Genomic DNA, 6,987 nt, shown 5'->3' with positions numbered 1-6,987 from the left:
AATCAGATCTGTCGCTCCGTTTCGACGTGAAAGACGGACAAACATACAAACACACACACTTTCCCATTTATAATTAAGTATGGCAAGTGGGATGACGATGATGATGATGATTAAGTGATTTATTGAATCAGGCTTCTCATATACAAAACTGTCCTGAAACCAATATGGACATGTGGCATCCAGCTGTGGGGCTCTGCATGTGACTCTAACATCGCTTTAATACAAAGAGCTGAAGACTCTATACTTAAGCAAATTGCCAACACACCCTGGTTCATCAGAAATTCAGAGGTCCATCAACATCTAAGGATTAACACGAGAAACAAGAAATTCAGTCATATTCAGCAAAATACAAGAAGCGACTTGAATGCCACCCTAACCAGCTGGCAGGGTTACTCACTGAGCCTGACCAGATAAGACGCCTTAAGAGGCGCAGAATCCTAGAACTGGATCAACTAATATGAAGATTCAGCCACAGATAGAGCGGTCTCTCGCTGGGGAGCCAACTCTACACGCCATCGATCACGCAACTCATTTGCTCATAGTCCCCCGACTGATCGCATGATAATATAAAAAATAAAAAATAATTGAATCAGGCGTTACTTTGCGAAGGTCCATATCAATGAACTAAAATAATTTCCTTGCTCACCCGCGACCTTAAGATAACTAAGCTTATGCAAAATATGCGTGTTCATGCAGTTCCTCCACCTCCACATTAATATCTAAGGCGTATTATAAAGTTAATGATTATAATTATGGACAGGAATATTTGGAAATAATTCCGATCCGCATTAGCGATCCCTTCAAATAGCGAACCTACTAATAAAGTTGTGTTAAATACTTGTGATGTATAGATATCATTTAATAATATTGTAAATCTGTTTACAAAAATATATACCTCGTTGAGTTTCTTGCCGGATTCTTCTCAACAGAGGTTTTTCCGAACCGATGGTAGTTTTTTTTTGACATTCATAAGTGCTTGTTATAGCCTAAATTTAATAAAGATATTTTGACCTTCACACAAACCCATCTATCACCACCACCACAATACTCTGGCGCGTTTCGAGCTCATAAGGTCGCGGGTAAGCAAAGTAATTGTTTCAGTACATTGATGATTAATGATTAAGTAAGTAGTCGGAACTTTAATCAACTTCCAAATATAATATCCACACTATCCATACTAATAAGCGTGTGTGTTTGTCCGTCTTTCACGTCGAAACGGAGCGACATACCGACGTGATTTTTGACATAGAGATAGTTTATGGGCCAGAGAGTGACATAGGTTTAATTTATCCCGGAAAAATGCACAGTTCCCGAGGGAACAGCGCGCGATAAACGAATCCCACGCGGGCGAAGCCCCGGGCAAAAGCTAGTTAGTTCATGAAGAGTTCATCTAACAACAGCGATGGGTAGAAACTAGATTTAATATAGAACTAACTACATTTCCGTTGGTTTAGTTAGTTAATTGCGGAAGCGGAAGCCAAAGTTAAATCTAACTTTGTCCGATGTGGCGTTGCTCTATTGAATTAACGTGTGTTTACTGATGCAAGTTAAAAGAGGGCTCATGTACCTACATTGGCCTGTGCTAATTCTAAAAATAGTTTGACCCTAGGAAACAAAGAGCACGATAAATAAAGAAAACTAACGTAACCAATAAACAGTTGGAAAACCCCCGACTCTTATCACTTTAAACTTCAATATCTCAAAAACGGCTAGACCAATTTTGATGAAACATGTCTAAGAACCATCGCTAGAAAACCTGCTTTTAAATTAAAAACCCCATTCATAGCGGTCCACCCGTTTAAGAGCTACGGTGCCACAGACAGACAGACACAGATACATATAGCGGTCAAACATATAACACCCCACTTTTTGCGTCGGTGGTTAAAAAAGACAAACATCACGCCTGTATTCCCAAATGGGGTAGGCAGAGCACACGAAACGTTACTGTTTCGGAGCCACTTAAGGTTTGAAGTTTGACAAAAACGGTACAATAGTGTGCGTAGCGTAACGACCGGATGGCCAAGTGGTTAGAGAACTTGACTACGAAGCTTGAGGCCCCGGGTTCGATTCCCGGCCGGGGCAAATATTTGTATGAATAATACAATAAATAAATTTTCGGGTCTTGGACGTTTCATAATTCATTTAAGTATTTATTTATCTACGAGTATATTAGTATGTTTATCCGTTGCCTAGTATCCATAGTACAATGAACTAAAATAATTGCCTTGCTCACCCGCGACCTTACGATAGCTAAGCTTATGAAAAATATGCGTGTTCATGCAGTTCCTCCACCTCCACACTGTAAGAACACACACAGATCACACAAACCCAGATCACCACCACCACACTACACTGACGCGTTTCGAACTCAACCAGAGCTCATCTTCAGAGTGACACAACCGTACACCATGCTACCAGTTGTTAGACTAACGAACCACAACCACCGTTTTAACTTGTCACTGTAACTCCCCAAGTACCCACATACGTTTATTTTAGTTCATTGATATGGAGCTCCGCAAAGTAACGCCTGATTCAATAAATTATCCATAGTACAAGCTTTGCTTAGTTTGGGACTAGATCAATTCGTGTCAAGTGTCCCATGATATTATTATTATAATTTCGGTACTTACAGTACATATTATTGTAATGCAGGACGAGGGCGAACAAATGCAAAGGCATCGCCAAATGTATACATGTCAATGCAATACGACCATTGGATCGTTACAATAAAATATATTGCATCTTATTTTGCGCGAACACTTGTATTGTAAAACGTTTTGGAATCGGTTATAGACCTTCACACTTATCGTTCATTGGTTCCAACACTTAACTTAAATTCAACCTTGCGCTTTGAGGTTCAGAGTGCATATTTTAAGAAGTATGCCGCGATATAGAACTGCCACAGTAAAATAGAACAAGTTGGTTCACTACGAGCAAAAGTACATCGCGCGGTTTAGCGCCGGTTGGCACCGGTACGCACGCACGCGCCGCACGCACACACTGATAATTTAAGGAGTATTTAGTTTTCTGGGTATGTATTATAAGACCGACAAATCATAATACCTACAGTTGAAATGTCGACGCATAACACATCGAAATTCAGAATACCGAATGTACAAAATACCGACAACCGATAGGTACACCGAAGGTCGAAATATCTATTTTTAAATGACCGAAAGTACAAAATCCCGAAAATGGGGTATGTATTATAATACCGAAAAATCATATTACCTACAGTCGAAATATCGACACTTAACAAATCGAAATTCAGAATACCGAAAGTACAAAATACCGAAAGTAAAAAAGTTTGATATGTGCGAGCGAGCGAAGCGAGCGAGCAAGACGGTTCGGGGCAAAAGCGACTTGGATAGGTTAAGTTCAGAAGCCTTAGTTCTTAGTTCTTAGCCTTCGATGTTAGGTTTTTTTTTATAGCAGCCCGGATAAATATTGCTTCACAAATGATCTTTGCTGTTGAATCTTATCCAACCTACTTTCTTAGTGGCAGTTAAGTATCTTACCTGCTATAAAAAAAACCTAACATCGAAGGCTAAGGCGGGAAATACGCTCCGCTCCGCTCCGCTTCGTTCCCGCCTTAGCCTTCTGAACCTAACCTATCCGGGTCGCTTCTGCTCCAAATATCCTTTAATATTCGGCCTTCCGTCCATAGGTCTTGTGAAATTCGGTCTTTCCTTTATCGGTATTATAATACCTACATACCCAGTTTTCTTTAGTCAAGGCTGCGTACGTTTCTATTTTAGCTCGCGCGTCTTGCGCTCGCTTCGCGAGATGATCACCTTTTACGTTCATTTACTCGTACTTACGTATTTTTTGTATTAGGTATAGTTTTAAATTAGTAGTATACAAGTGTAGTGTGATAGTTTCGTGCAAGGACACATAAAAATAATAGATATCTACCTACCTATAAAAATATAGTTATAGGAAACATGAGTAGTATGTACACAGTCGCCATCACCACTTTGGCGAATTTATAAATAATATTTTTAAATTAGTATAATAATAATAATAGAGCGGAAAAGAACCTTGTTTCTCTAGACACAGATATTAGACAATTTTAAGTTAACTTTTATACTAAAACTATTTGCCGGTAGGTAGGTAATTAATTAATCTAAAATAGACATAACAACCCTAAGCGTCCGCGCCGGTGTAGGCAGTTGTCTCCTAAAGGGTCGGAGTGTGCATACTGTTCTATTTTACTATGGTATTGCTGCGGTATGAGTGCGGCGACCCGCCCGCATCACGCAGGCGCCAACAATAGCGTACCACCGACTTGTGATAACTGATAACAAATTGGTGGGTGGCAGACATGGAGCTAATCAAATTCAAAAAATATTTTAATTCATTCTCTTCTGGTGCCTAAACTCTGTATTCGCGTAGTCCAAACTATACGAGATGATTTTAAATCAGTGATCAGCAGGGGTCGGACAAAAAGTACCGATGACTAATGAACATCATTAGAATAGCTATTAGTAGTCGAATGCAAAAATATATACAGGATGGAAAAAATCTATGGGCCCTGGAACGCAAACTAACTTAAATCCTTAGGATTTTATTCGTAGTTCAGGATAAAATTTGTCTAACAAACATTTGGTCTTATGCCTTGATCGCACGTACCTACCGAGTGAGCATAGCGAGCGAGCGAGCGAGCGCTGAACAGTTACTCGCTGACATCACTGTCTCGGCCGAGAAACATTTTACTGTCTCGCCCGTTTGCTCGGTACGTGTGATCAAGGCATTACACTTATCTGTTGTACGAGATACCATGAAATAGGATATTTATTTTATTTACATCACCTAGTACAGTCAACGTCATAAATAAGATCACTTTTGTACCTTGTCGCTTTCAGTCGGTACACAATTTCGTATGGCCATCTCGTACAACAGATAAGCGTAAGGCCAAATTTTTATTAGACAAATTTTACCCTGAACTATAATCCGCATAATAAAATAGTGTGTTATTTTTTTTGTTGGTTCGATTCCCGGGTGAGACATGCGAAGTTTAGAATATCTTTAAATGCAGCTAACTAAAGGATTTTTTTTCCACCCTGTATACAGCCGTAGCGTCTAAATATGTATACATTGACCTTAATTATGTCTAATGGCATAATGGTGTATAGATATTTTTGACGTCTTGTTAACATGTATATATTTATAATAATAATAAGCCATTTATTTCGGACAGAATCCATAGAGGTTACTAACAATGAAAATAATAATAACAAGTGGTTATGATTTTTAACCGTACTTATTCTGGATGTTAAGGGCATTTCATTCAATAAACAATCATGTACAGTTTGCTAATTTTTGATGTCAATTCGAAGGAAAACAATCTTACTGAAAGGAAACTAGATCTAGATTTTTGAAATTTATGAGATGGGAAGTGCAAAACATAATCATGCCCTTTTATGATTTGACAATTAGGATGACAAAGTTAGTACAGTTATCAAAAAGCACAGGCAGCAAAAAAATTATCAACAATAATTTTATTTTAAACTCATTTTATAATTTATAATCACCTCGGTTCCTTCCGGCGGCCGCCTAACTCAATCCGGCAAAACCCGGCAACGCCCGGAGCTGCCGGCCAGCTGTAACACCGAATTATTCGTTTCAATTATTTAAATGAGTACGCAAATGGGACCTTGAAGTTAATCAGCATTTGCCGATAGCTTACGGCTCACGATTGGGACTTTTATAATAAGTTTCATGTTATGCAGACGGGGCTTTTTAATTCGGTTATAATAAAAAATAATAAAACCCTTGAAAATATTTATAAGTCACTTTATTGCGCATTATCGCTTCTTCCACGCTACTGATTACGGTTCCATAAGGAATTCGTTTCGGTGTCAAAGCATAATTCAACCCCTTCGCCTCTTGATATGTACTCTTTTGTACATAATCTGTAAAATTTAACTTTAACTTGTAATGTTTTCTCTACTAACCTGCGTAATGCAACTTTAACCAGTATCTCCAAAACTTCAACACGCCACAATTTCTATATTTATATGAATTTTGCGGTGCCCTTTCCAAATATGCCCCAATTGTATTATTTAAAAAATATTTTTCATACTCAATTGGTAAAACTGGCCCATTTTTTTTTACAAAAAACTTTAACCTGCCGGTGCCACTTTTTTTGGAATTACCCCTGAGCAGCAGTATCAGTACGGGCATTGACTCATTTACCGACCACGGGCTTCATGACAAGCACATTAAGGTCGTGGGTTTTATTCGAGGGGTTGCAACCAAGGTAGCCTGCATGTTACGACACTGTTTACGACCAAGTGTGATGAAAAATATCTTTGTTTCGAAAAGCACGAGACTATACCCGCACGTTTCTTAACCAACCGTCCCCATTCAGTGACATGCACGGAGCGTCATAAACGACGCCGATATGACCGAACAGTATAACCCGTTGACATGCTGTATTCCTTGTCGCATTGTCTCCGTACCTGACACTTTCCTATTACGGTCATGGTATGATATATATTTTTATTCGACTGGATGGCAAACGAGCAAGTGGGTCCTGATGGTAACCGTCACCACCGCCCATAAACATCTGCAACACCAGGGGTATTGCAGATGCGTTGCCACTTGCCAACCTAGAGGCCTAAGATACCTCAAGTGCCAGTAATTTCACCGGCTGTCTTACTCTCCACGCCGAAACACCACACTGCTGCTTCACGGCAGGATTAGCGAGAAAGATGGCGGTAGCAATCCGGGCGGAGCTTGCACAAGGTCCTACCACCTGCCCGCACGTTGTAGTGAGTAGCCTTCAATCGGTTGAGGCGTCCGCGTCGGATGGCGCAGCGCACGCATAAATCGGCGTATCGAGATGCCCCTAATGGCCCATTCTCGTTGTTATTGCCGATCGTCTACGAGCGCCGATAGCGGGGAAGATGCATACGACTTGCTGTGATAAAATAAATAGAGATTAATTTGTTTATGGCATACGCGCGACCACGCGCGTGGTCC

Source organism: Choristoneura fumiferana, chromosome Z, assembly GCF_025370935.1.
Source record: "Choristoneura fumiferana chromosome Z, NRCan_CFum_1, whole genome shotgun sequence".
In the NCBI taxonomy this organism is placed as follows: domain Eukaryota; kingdom Metazoa; phylum Arthropoda; class Insecta; order Lepidoptera; family Tortricidae; genus Choristoneura; species Choristoneura fumiferana.
This window is presented reverse-complemented; position numbering follows the sequence as displayed.